The sequence below is a fragment of the Dipodomys merriami genome, unplaced genomic scaffold (genome assembly GCF_024711535.1).
Source record: "Dipodomys merriami isolate MVZ:Mamm:240054 unplaced genomic scaffold, mDipMer1.0.p SCAF_50, whole genome shotgun sequence".
NCBI lineage: Eukaryota > Metazoa > Chordata > Mammalia > Rodentia > Heteromyidae > Dipodomys > Dipodomys merriami.
In genome coordinates, this window is record NW_027206069.1 from 1,821,576 (window position 1) to 1,835,133 (window position 13,558).

Here is a 13,558-nt window from a genome sequence, read left to right on the forward strand (position 1 = left end):
TTTGTCCCTACGCCTGTGCCCCTGTGAGTTCACACTTCTAGTCTGAAAGGGCAAGGACCAGGCTAATGTGATGTGATGTGTGCTCCTGTTGTAGCAGCATGTCATACTCTATACTCTATATAAGCAAGGGAAGAATACAACCCAAGGTCTTTGTTTCACAGAATACTGAAGAAAACTGAACAGATGCAAATGATACTCCAAGGGCATCAATGAAAAAAGCCTCATAGCAGCCCTGACCCACATGGCAAAGGAAAGCCCAAAGCCAAGAAAGTAGTTGTAACTCGCCCAGAGTACAGAGCTCCCACAAAGACATCCCTGTTGATGGGTCATGAAGGGCTTCTTACAGCCCCCAGCCGGCCCCTGACACGGGCCCTTCCTGAGCTCAGCTGCTGTCGGGAAAAGTCTTGAGGAAGGAGGAAAGAGGGCTGCTGGGATAGGAACAGCACCAGCTCTCCTCTGCTGAATCCTAACCCAGCCTGAGGGAGACAGCATTAGAATCCATCTCTACACAGTCCCGAGCACCATTAGAAACCATTAAAGCCAGACACACATGGCAAATTGGTGCTCGGCAGGCATGGGGATGAAGGGAACAGGAAAGGCAACTGCTAAGAGGTGTGGGGTTTCTTATTGAGAAAGAAAGAATATTCTGGAATCACTTAGTGGTGATGACTATACTAGTTTGTAAAAGACTAAAAACCACCATCTTGTATACTCTAAATGAGTGAATTTTAAGACATGTTAATTATATTTCAATTTACAATATAAACAAAGATTCTTTTCTTTCTTTCTTTCTTTTTCTTTTTTTCTTTTTTTGTGCTGATCCCTGGGGTTTGAACTCAAGGCCTGGGCACTGTCCCTGAGATACTTTTGCTCAAGGCTAGCACTTTACTACTTAAGCCATAGCTCCATTTTTTTTTTTTTGGGGGGGGGGGGCGGGTCCGGTCGTGGGGCCTGAACTCTGGGCCTGGGCGCTGTCCCTCAGCTCTTCAGCTCAAGGCTAGCGCTCTACCCCTTGGGCCAAAGTGCCACTTCCGGCTTTTTTCTTTTTGCTTATGTGGTGCTGAGGAATCGAACCCAGGGCCTCAGGCATGCAAGGCAAGCACTTTACCACTGAGCCACCTTCCCAGCCCCAGCTCCATTTTTTTGTTGTTTTTGTTTTGTTTTGTTTTTTGGTGGATTATTGGAGATAAGAGTCTCAGGGACTTTCCTGCCTAGGCTGGCTTTGAATTGCGATCCTCAGATCTCACCTCCTGAGTTGCTAAGATTACAGGTGTGAGCCACCAGTGCCTGGCTAAGCAAATACTTTTTTTCTGGTCCAGGGCCTGGGCACTGTCCCTAAGCCTCTTTGTGTCAAGGCTAGTGCTTGGCACTTGAGCCACAGCACCACTTCTGGCTTTTTCTGAGTCTAGTCTTTGTTGGAGATAAGAGTCTCACGGACTTTCCTGCCTAGGTGTACATTCAGTGTGAGACTCCCTGCTGTTACACAGCAGAAGGCTATGTTCCTGGGCTTTCTCCTCAGGTGTTAATGGCTGCACTGCTAGTCATCAGCCAGTAACTGCCTAAATGCCTGTTTCTATCACCTCCAGGGGGATTTGACTCTGCCAAGCTCTGCTGTAGAAAATACTGTTTGGAAGAGGGCAGGAGGTAGGTTCTAGATCCTCTCTGATGAAATCTTTCCTTACACTTCAAAAAATAAATTCGACAATCCCCGACACAAGCAATTATGTGCAATATTCGTGTTGCAGGTGAAGTGGGCACTTCAGGCAGCACCTGTGTGCCTCAGCCCATGCTCTGCTGTTCTTCAAAGGTAAACATCACCTGAACCTCCTGCTTATGATTCTGCTAGCATATTTCTTCTTAAGCAATACACTTTTTTTTTTTTGCCTATTCTGCGTTTCAACTATCCTACACATGTGGTCTTCTGCTTAGCATTATAAACTTGTGTCCACAGCATCATACACTTGCGTCCATGTCTACTTATGTTTGCTGCTACATTTATGGCTGTCTCCAGGTTTTGAACAGTTTATTCTGCACATCCTGACACATTTCTTGGGGTACTTGGACAATTTTTCTAGGGCAAATGGCCTTAGAACAATGTAACTACATTCATTTGGATCAAATCAAGCCAACAGCCTGGTAGCATCAGCTTAGACTGAAGGACTGAGTCCTGCCTTATTCCCCAGGGACAAGAAAAGCACGAAGCTGTGTGCTCACATGCTTATCCACAGGCAGGTCCTTCCAAGTTTGGCCCCCAGGAGACAACGACCCCATACCCAGCTTCCATTGTGGGCCTGGCCAAGGACATCGCCCTTGATCCCAAGGAGACCTCAGCCCATTTTTTATTCTCTGCTTCCTTGTAAGCCCTATATAAGCCAACCCCAAAATCCAGTCCCTTGCACAACCACCAAACTCACGGAAAGGTCAGTGCCCCTCGCTTTTCCTCAAAAAGCAAGTTCTTGCCGAGTCTGGCCTATTCCTTTTCCATTCTCCCAACATAGACTACAAAGAGAGAGAGAGAGAGAGAGAGAGAGAGAGAGAGAGAGAGAGAGAGAGAGAGAGAGTGTGTGTGTGTGTGTGTGTGTGTGTGTGTGTGTGTGTGTGTGTGTGTGTGTGTGTGTGTGTGTGTGTGTGTTTTGAAACAGGATCTCATTTAAAACCTGGGCTGACTTTGGACTTAAGATGCTCCTATATTAGCCTCCCAAGTACTAGGATTAGAGTCATCATATCTAGCTCCATTTTGTAAGGGTTAAAAAGGTTTAAAAAAAAGTAAAAGAGAAAATAAGATGTGATGAAGAGCACCAGTGCTCCACAAAGCCTAAGGTATGTTCCTCTTGCCCTTTACAGAAAGCGTGTGCCAGTCCTACCTCGACTCCATACCTTAGGCGCGCAGAACTGCTGGTGGGCAGGCTGTACAAATGACCAGCTTCATGGGGGAATGCCACAGGGCTCCGCATGGACAGACAGCAACACACACTCCTATCAGTACGGACGGCACTGAACTCCATGTCTTCTGACACTGAGATAGTTCAGGACTCAGTCCCCAAGACTGTCCCTTTTCAGATGTTAATCACAAGCCCCAAGTAGTTTAATCCATCTTTCCGACTGGATGTAACCTGGGGTTCTGCCAGGTTCCACTGGCTCATGCCAGCTACTCAGGAGGCTGAGATCTGAAGATCATGGTTCAAGGCTAGTCCAGGCTGGAAAGTCCATGAGACTCTTTGACTCCAATTAACCACACACACACACAAAAATTAAAGCCAGAAGTGGCACTGTGTCTCAAGTGGTAGAATGCTAGCCTTGAATTAAAAAAAGCTCAGAGACAGTCCTCAGGCCCTGAGTTCAAACCCAGGACCAGCAAAAAAAAAAAAAAAAAAAAAACCAAATCCTCATAACCTTTCTTTAGGTTAGGTTCATTTTCTGGGAAACACAGTGGTTTGTTAAGAAGTGCATCACAGGGGGCTGGGAAGGTGGCTCAGTGGTAGAGTGCTTGCCTTGCATGCATGAGGCCCTGGGTTCGATTCCTCAGTACCACATAAGCAAAAAAAGCTGGAAGTGGTGCTGTGGCTCAAGTGGTAGAGCGCTAGCCTTGAGCTGAAGAGCTGAGGGACAGTGCCCAGACCCAGAGTTCAGGCACCATGACTGGCAAAACAAAAAACAAAAAAAACAAAAAAAAGAAGTGCATCACAGCGGCTGAGAGGACAAATGAGAGGACAGGAGCCCTCTCCGTAAACCTCAAGCTCAGCCATCTGAAAGCTAGCTCTAAAACCAGTTCTTTTGTTTAAATTGAGGCTTCATTGCATCTGCATGGTTATTGAATCACCTGCCATCAGTGACTAACCTAACCTCCAGCCTTTTTCTCCTCCCTGAAAAATTAGGGGTAGGGATATAATGTCCAACTCTCTTAATTCTGTACGGGGTTTTCCAATGACCAGCCTCCACCTGAAGTTACCTAGGAGTTGCCAGCCATCAGTCAACTCATTGTCAGCCTAGCTTGAAAATGTCCACCTGTAATATCAGCACTTGGGAAAAGAGTCCATGCTCCAGCCAGCCTGGGCTACACAGAGAGCCAATCTCAAAATAAAAACAAAACAAAGAACCCACAACCCTGAACCTTAGTAATAGCCCATCTTACTGCCTAATTTACTTAGCTGTGTTTTATTCTTGAACATTTAGATTTATTTTCTTAACTACAAATAACACAAGTAAACCTGAATGTCTTTTTGTAAAGAAGTTCTGATTCATATAACAATGTGGATGAACCTTGAAAATATCAGGCTAGGGGCTGGGAAGGTGGCTTAGTAGGTTCAATTCCTCAGCACCATATAAGCAGAAAAAGCTGGAAGAGGCACTGTGGCTCAAGTGGTAGAGCACTGGCCTTGAGCTGAAGAGCTGAGGGACAGTGCCCAGGCCCAGAGTTCAGGCCCCACGACTGACCACAAAAAGAAAAAAGAAAAAGAAAATATCAGGCTAAGTAAAATATACCAGATACAAAAGGTCATGTTAATTTTAAGCCAGGTGCCAGTGATGCACACCTGTAATCCTAGTACTCAGGTGGTTGAAGCAGGAGAATCTTGAGTCCAGCCTGGATGACAGAGACCCCGTCTCAAAATAGAACAAAACAAAAGGGCATAGGGTAGGACTCCCTTCCTATAAAAGGTGCAGAATAAATAATGTACAGAGACAAAGCTGACTGGTGGTTGGCAGTGCTTGAGGGGGGGATAGTGGGGACTTTTTAAAGGGTAAAGGGTTTCCTTTTGGGGTGATGAGAACGTTAGAATGGGAGAGAGGCTGTAGCTGCACCACACTGTGAATATACCACAGGCCACTCATTTACAACAGTGCATTTGAGGCTGGGCACCGGTGGCTCCCAATTTTGATCCTACCTACTGGGGAGGCTGAGAGTTCCTTGAGAGTCCTCGGCCCACGGCTGGGTGTGGTAGAACATGGCTGATAGCCCAGCTACACGGGAAGCTGAGATTGGTTCCAAGCCTACCTGGATAAAAAAGCGAGACTATTTCAAAAGATAGGGTAAAAAAAGGCCAGAGGTATGGCTCGTCAGTAGAGCACCTTCCTAGCACCTGTGAGACAGAGGTCACACTCCAAAAGAATAAACTTTATATAACATAAATTATTATATAAATTTTAATTCAACTAAAAATACTGTTAAAACAAAAAACAAAACAACAACAACAACAGAAAACTTACTGCCAGGCGCTGGTGGCTCATGCTTATAATCCTAGCTACTCAGGAAACTGAGATCTGAGGATTGCGGTTCAAAGCCAGCCCAGGCAGGAAAAATCGGTGAGACTCTCACCTTCACCAAAAATACGGAAGTGCCTTCTGGCTCAAGGGTTAGAGTACTAGACTTGAGCAAAAAGCTCAGGTACAGACAGGACCAAGGCCCTGAGTTCAAGTCTCAAAACCAGCACACACACAGAAAAAGAACAACTACAAGTGCTGCCGAAAATATGGAGAAACTGTAATCTTCACACATTACATAATGTGTGAAGTGTAATAGCAGCGCAAATGCTGAGGAACACAGTCTAGCAGGTCCTTAAGTTATACAGTTCCTCATGACCCAGCAATTCTACTTTACATACTTTACCAAGGGACCATGAAAGCAACATTCACACAAGAGCCTGTGCACACGCTCCCAAGTAGCCTTATTCAAAACTGCCAAGAAGCTGCTGTCCTTGCCTCATTTGGCTTTTTTTGGGGGGGGCGGGGGGGAGAGTGGGTGTGGTGGGCAGGGTTATGGGGTTTGAACTTGGGTGCTGTCCCTGAGCTTTTTCGATCAAGGCCTACCACTTTTGAGTGACAACACCACTTCTGGTTTTCTGGTGGTTAATTGGAGATAAGTATAATGAACTTTTCTGCCAGGGCTCAAACCATGATCCTCACATTTCAGTCTCCTGAATACCTAGGATTACAGGCATGAGCCACGGGCACCCAGCCACATCTGCTATTCTTTTTTTATTTTTTTGGTCTGTCGGGGGGCTTGAACTCTGGGCCTGGGTGCTGTCCCTCAGCTCTTCAGCACAAGGTGAGCGCTCTACCACTTGAGCCACAGTGCCACTTCTGGTTTTCTAGTGGTTTATGGGAGATAAGAGTCTCATGGAGGGCTGGGAGCGTGGCTCAGTGGTAGAGCACTTGCCTTGCATGCATGAGGCCCTGGGTTCGATTCCTCAGCACCACATAAGCAAAAAGAAAAAAGCTGGAAGTGGCACTGTGGCTCAAGTGGTAGAGTGCTAGCCTTGAGCTGAAGAGCTGAGGGTCAGCGCCCAGGCCCAGAGTTCAAGCCCCATGACCGGACCCCCCCCCCCAAAAAAAAAAAAGAGTCTCATGGACTTTCCTGCCAGGGCTGGCTTTGAACCACAATCCTCAGATCTCAGCCTCCTGAGTAGCTAGGATTACAGGCGTGAGCCACCAGTGCCCAGCACATCTGATATTCTTTTATTCTTTTTTTTTTTTTTTGGGGGGGGGGAGTCCATTGTGGGGCTTGAACTCAGGGCTTGGGTTCTGTTCCTGATCCTCTTTGTGCTCAAGGCTAGTGATCTACCACTTAAGCCACAGCACTACTTCAAGTTTTTGGGTGATTAATTGGAAATAAGAATCTCATGAAGACTGCTAGTTTACTGGGGAAAAGAGTCTCATGGGCTTTATCTAAAGCCCAGGAGGGCTTTAAACTGCGATTCTCAGATCTCAGCCTCCTGAGTAGCTAGGATTACAGGTGTGAGCCACTAAAACTGATTCTGCAGTTTCCTTCAAGCAAAATTGTTTCTCCATTAACCACTATTTGCTTTATTTTTAGGTATGAATTCACTGTATTTTAAGGTTTTATTTTACTCAATGAAAGACATCTCCAATTTTCTGAGGAAGTATCAGAATTTATTTTCCAGTTAGCTGCTCTAGAAGCCCTGGCTATTCACACAACGCACCCAGCTCTGTAACGGTGTAGTCATGCTTGCCTGTGATTTAAGTTGGGCCTCACTTTAATTCCAGTGCTTAGAAACTGGAAACAAAAGTACATTTGCTGACAGAAGGATGTTCTTAGAACTGGAAAGCCCGGGGAAAACCAAAAAAGGGAAACATAGATAAAGAAAATGGCTCTCACCAGCAGGAAAAGACAAAACATCACACAGAAGGAAAACAAGCTCCACATCAAGCCCAGCGGGGAAATGAGAAGTGTCATGCAAGTGATGTCAATACTAAAGCGGCAGAAGTTAATCCAGAAACACGCAGGAGTGTCTGATGATAAAGACATCTTCTGGAACCCATCTTTATGCAAACATTTCAACACAATCACTCCCTTCATGAATCCTATGCCAAACGTTCCACTGTGGGACCCTGGCCAACATGAGGATGGGGGGAGAGGGGGAAGAGAGGAAACTAGACAACTCCAACCACTTTATGAAAAGCCTGTTAAAAGGGAGTGAGGGAGAGAAACAACAATCAAACCACACAGGCCAACAACTGGAAAAGAGCTTGATTTACCACAGGATAAAGCCTGGTCTTACAATCTCTAAGAAAACAAGAATCATGAGGCCCTGCACTGTAGAAAAGTGTGTGTTTGTGGATTTTAAATTCTGAACACTTGCTTGGCCCTTACAGTTTGCAGATCTGTTCCTCTCCTGGCTGTGGCGAGAGTCTTGCCAAGTGCAAGGGTGTTGCGGCCCTGACAGCCGTCCTCCCAAAAGGCCTGGACAGCAGGAAATGAGAGTTGTTTAGAGAAACAGGCCATTTCAGTCTTGGGCAGAAAAGGTACAGGAATATGGAACATTAAGCTGACGGGGATATAAAGGAAACAGGAAACTCAAGCAGTCGGCTGGCTTGAAGCAGCACAAGTTGAACACTTTAAGATTAACTGGGATGAACTGTAACATACACTGCAATTCAATTTAATGATAATCAACACCCTCACTGGCCATTCTGGAGTAGCACAGATCCATTTGGTTGATAATTGACACAAATGAAGAATCAGGTACTTATGTATCCTGTACTTTCTGTTTGAATTGTCCCTTAGAGGTAACCAAATATCCAGTGAAGTAAAAACTGGGTAATAATAATGGAAAGCATTTCCATGATAAGGAAAAGTGACAAAATAGAACACCATTTTGTGCCCTCTAATGACCATGAGTCCAGACACTGAGCACTAGGAGCAGACTTGCAGCCTCCTGAGGAAGACATGGGCCAGTGCTCCAGGAGCCTGTCCTGAGGGCTCTGGGTCCACCCACCTGCCACAGGACATACCCAGGCAGAGCACATGCTCAGTGCAAACCACCAAAGTTAGAGTGGGAAATCTCTGACTAAAGGATAAACAGCCTGGACATTCCAAGAAACAAACTCAAAGACAAAAAGGGTAGGAAGGAGGATTGTAATGACTAAGAAACTCAAGGGAATCAGCATCCAACTGTGTAGACCCTGCCTCTAAGCAACAACAGGAACAAAAATGGGACTGTGCTTGGGAAAACTGGTAGTATGATGATACTGCAATTATAAATAAAAATTTTCAACTTATCAAAAATATCTCAAGGCTGGGCTGGGAAGGTAGCTCAGTGGTAAAGCGCTTGCCTTGCATGCCTGAGGCCCTGGGTTCAATTCCTCAGCGCCACATAAGCAAAAAGAAAAAAGCCAGAAGTGGCACTGTGGCTCAAGTGGTAGAGTGCTAACACCTTGAGCTGAAGAGCTGAGGGACAGCGCCCAGGCCCAGAGTTCAGGCCCCACAACTGGACCCAAAAAAAAAAAAAAAAAAAAAACTCAAGGCTGGGTGCCATTGGCTCACACCTATAATCCTAGTTACTCAGGAGGCTGAGATCTGAGAATTGCAGTTCGAAGCCAGTTCTGGCAGGAAAAGCTGTGAAACTTTTCTTCTCCCTTTTGTTGGTCATAGGGCTTGAACTCTGGGCCTGGGCACTGTTCCTGAGCACTTTTGCTCAAAGCTAGCACTCTACCACTTTGAGCCACAGCACCACTTCCAGTTTTCTGGTGGTTAACTGGAGATATTAGTCTCAAGGACCTTCCTGCCAGGCTGGTTTTGAACTACCATCCTCAGATTTCAGTCTCCTTGAGTAGCTAGGATTACAGGCGTGAGCCACCAGCATCCGGCCTCTTATCTCCAATAAACCATGAGAAAACCAGAAGTGGCACTGTGGCTTAAAGTGGTAGAATGCTAGCCTTGAGCTTAAGAGCTCTGAGACAGTGCCCAGGCTCCGATGTTCAAGTCCCATGACTGGGAGGAAAAAAAAAAAAAAAAGCTCAAGATGCATTTTACTCAAATTTACTTGAACTAAATAAAACTCCTTTGTACAACTATTTAAAGGTAACAGAAAATAAATTTAATAAAAAGTAGCTATATATGAAATGCCACTTTTGATGCAAATATTTCATAATTCTTTAATATTCATCTTAATGTTCTACATATGAAGGCTTCTAATTTCAAGTAAAAATGCCACCTAATCACAAGTAGAGCTTAAAACACAAAATACTTTGTTCCCTTTCAAATTCTTATAGAATGACGATTAACAAGCAAACAGTTCACAAATCAAAAAAGCACCCTTCTTCAGAGGGGATTGGGTCTCTGAGACAGGATATAAAGCATTACTCTAATGTCCAAACTCACTAAGTCATTCCTGTATCATAGGGGTCCTGTCTGCTATTCTTAAAACTTAATGTAGGGTTAAAGTAGTTAAGAAGTAAGGTCAGATACAACCCAAAACACAGTGCCACATCTGCAGAAGATTCTCAAAACATCTGAAGAAGGAAATTGCTAAAACCAAAAAATGAGTATAAGTATTTGGAATTAGATTATTTTTATGCAAAGCACACAATAAAAAAATGAGCTGAAAAATGGAACCTATGTAGCATTACCTGTGTGTCATAGGCTCCACGGAGATCTAGGGAAGAGTGATCAAGGAGGAACTGAGTCTCCACAAGCAAGAAGCACAGCTGTGAAATCTTGCCCCTCTTCAACTGGAGTGGTGTCCCTTACCTGGAAAATAAGAGTAGTTCTTGGTCATCTCTTAGATGAATTAAGTTTTTTTTTCAGTAAAACTAAAAATTTTAAAAACAGATTTTCACAAGTATACATTTCTATAAAGTAATGTTTGTTTTCAACCACTCTATATGCACACATATTGTATGTTTTCTACATTCTTTTTTCTTTATTTTGTGCTGGTAGTAGGGCTTGAAGTGACAGGGCCTACACATTGTCACTTACCTTTTTTGCCAAGGATGGTGCTTTGCCAATTGAGCAACACTCTATTTAGCTTTTAGTGATTAATTGGAGAAAACAGTCTCACAGACATGCCTGCTCCAGCAGCTGGCTTTCAACTCCATCCTCAGATCTTAGCCTCCTGAGTAGCAAAGATTATAGGTGAGGTGCCAGCCATTGGTGCCCAGCTTTTCCATTCTTTTTTTTTTTTGTGGTCAGTCATGGGGCTTGAACTCTGGGCTTGGGCGCTGTCCCTCAGCTCTTCAGCTCAAGGCGAGTACTCTATCGCTTGAGCCACAGTGCCACTTCCGGTTTTCTGGTGGTTTATTGGAGATAAGAGTCTCACGGACTTTCCTTGCTCGGGCTGGCTTTGAACTGCGATCCTCAGATCTTAGCCTCCTCAGTAGCTAGGATTACAGGCATGAGACACCGGCGCCCAGCTTCCATTCTTTTTTGAAAAGAGTTTGTACTACAAAATCTGAATCATTTTTCCTCCTAAATCCCCTTTTACCAGGAAATATTACATGCTACAGAAAAACATAGCAATTACAGCATCATTATGCTGTTATAGAGCAGTTACCACCAAGGCTGGGCCACAGGGTATTCTCGAAAGGCTGTGTGCCTCTCTCATCTAACCCTTTTACCTCTAAAAAACTACTTCTTAAGCTTTCCTCAGTTTTCTTACAGATTAATCACACAGCTGACCAGTGCTACATGCACTGGGTTTTTTTATTTGCTTCAGAATTTTCTATCAGTAGAATCATTTGGTATATATTCTTTGTTCCTTTCTGTGTATCCATTGAGCAATATAAGACTTTACATCTGACAATTACTTCTATGGAGATTTAATTTTTTTTTTGGGGGGGGGGGTCCAGTTGTGGGGCCTGAACTCTGGGCCTGGGCGCTGTCCCTCAGCTCTTCAGCTCAAGGCTAGCACTCTACCACTTGAGCCACAGCGCCACTTCTGGCTTTTTTCTTTTTGCATATGTGGTGCTGAGGAATGGAACCCAGGGCCTCATACATGCAAGGCAAGTGCTCTACCACTGAGCCACCTTTCCAGCCCTGCACCCTGATTTTTCACCAGGTGTAACTTCTCACTGGGAGCCCACCAGCTTCTAGAGACTAATGGCAGGCTGAGCCCAGGAAAGCCTGTCACAAGGGTCCTGTTATCACGAGTTCCCTGGCCAGAGGTGGCTGCCTTCTGAGACTACAAAACCCAGGTCAGTATGAATGAAAATTCTACTTTCCACATTAGGACATTCTTCCCCAAAGAACCAAAGTCTGAGCTGACGCTGCAACGTGCCACCTGTGAGTAGAGTTTGCTGTAAGTCAGCGCAAATTTGGAGAAAAAGGTAGAAGAGGAAGAACCTTACCAACTGGAGCATCTCCAGCCAACCTGTTGCAAGTTTTCTAGCTGGATTGTCAGCAAATCATTTAAATTTTTTCAGAAAGATACAATGATATATTTAAAATACAATCTTTAATCTTGAACTCAAGGAACACTACCTAGATCAATGAAGGTAATACAACATGGACACGTATGCATACACACATTCCCAGTATTTCTTCATTTGCACGTCTGTCAACCTAAAAAGAAAATTGGGGGACTATGATCTCACTAAACAGAGCACACTACCCTGCAACTCACTATGTAGCCCAAGCTGCCCCCAACTCTCAATTTTACTGTCTCAGCCTCCAAGGTGTCGGGGCACTGCCATGCCCAGCTCTTAAGCTAAATGTTTTTAATGGTTATAAGGAAAAATTTTTATTTCTTATGTTGCATTTAATAAGTTACATTTTCCCAAGTGTGTGCCAGTCCTACTACAAATGCATTGTGTGTGTGTGTGTGTGTGTGTGTGTGCGCGTGTGTGTGTGTGCGTGCGCGTGCGCGCCAGTCCTAGGACTTGAACTCAAGACCTGGGCACTGTCCTTGAGCTCTTTTTTTTTTTTTTTTGGTCGGTCGTGGGGCTTGAACTCTGGGCCTGGGCACTGTCCCTCAGCTCTTCAGCTCAAGGCGAGCGCTCTACCACTTGAGCTACAGCGCCACTTCCGGTTTTCTGGTGGTTTATTGGAGATAAGAGTCTCATGGTCTCTCCTGCCCAGGCTGGCTTTGAACCGTGATCCTCAGATCTCAGCCTCCTGAGTAGCTAGTATTACAGGCCTGAGCCACCAGTGCCCAGCGTCCTTAAGCTCTTTTGCTCAAGGTTAACACTCTACCACTTTTGAGCCACAGCTCTACTTTTTTATTTTATTTTTTTGATGGTAAATTGGAGATAAGAGTCTCATGGACTTTCCTGCATAAGCTGGCTTTGAACCGCGATCCTCAGATCTCAGGCTCCGGAATAGCTACAGTTACAGGCTTAAGCCCAGCTTGTTTCTGTGTGGTCCAGACTAGATTCAAAGCTCAGACCTTCCTGCTTTAGCCAGTCCAAGTATTAGGATTACAGGCATGTAACATCATGCCCAGCCCAAAAGTTTTCTTCTTTTTGGCTGGAACCAGGGTTTGAACTCAGGCCTGTGTCTGTTCAGCCTTCTTGTATGGCACTCTGCAAAGCCTGAGCCGCACCGTCAACTCTGCCTTTACTGATTATTTTGGAGATGGCATCCTCACGGCCTCTTCCGCCCAGGCTGGCTTTGAATCACAAGCCTTTAAGTCTGCTTCTTGAGTAATGAGGATTACGGCTGTGAGCTACTGGTACCAGCAATTTTCTTCTTAACTAAAAAGTTTTTTATAGGAATAAATTTAGTGGAAAAACAAAGATAATGAAATTAAAGTTATAACTTTATGAAAGCATTGTCTAGAACTCATGGTACTCCATTTAGCTGTCAGATGTCCATTGAAATTCACAAAAACACAACTGCTCCTCAACCTGGCCTTTGAATGTGGGTCTATCCCACACAGTGGCTCCACCTCACCCTGACTGTCTTCATGTGGGTTTACTTTTTTTTTTTTTTTTTTGTCAGTTGTGGGGCTTGAACTCTGGGCCTGGGCACTGTCCCTCAGCTCTTCAGCTCAAAGCCAGTGATCTACCACTTGAGCCACAGCACCACTTCCAGTTTTCTGAGTGGTTTACTGGAGATAAGAGTCTCATGGACTTTCATGCCTGGGCTGGCTTTGAACTGTGATCCTCAGATCTCAGCCTCCTGAATAGCTAGGATTACAGACGTGAGCCACCAGCGCCCGGCTCTGGGTTTACTCTTGAACTGTCTGTCAAACACTATCCTCTGGGCTCCACTCTAGTGTTCTAGTTGTGACATTATCTACTGTTTGCCATGAGACTCTGGGTTTTACTCAAGTGCATGCATCTGTAGAGCAAGGATTGTGCTCAAGAGATACATGGCCCAGCA

General features: G+C 44.9%; 1 protein-coding gene across 8 annotated transcripts in view; it reads right to left on the reverse strand.

The window, feature by feature from the left end:
* The window catches only part of Traf3 (TNF receptor associated factor 3), a 120,292-nt gene that overhangs the window by 41,881 nt on the left and 64,853 nt on the right, over nt 1-13,558 (reverse strand). For 7 of the 8 annotated variants that reach the window (XM_069997518.1, XM_069997520.1, XM_069997522.1 and 4 more), the window contains one exon: nt 9,868-9,988. The gene's annotated coding sequence lies outside the window, so the exon portion shown is untranslated. Of the gene's footprint in view, nt 1-9,867; nt 9,989-10,216; nt 10,711-13,558 lie in introns of those variants that run through there. The other variant, XM_069997521.1, reaches the window with a different exon arrangement.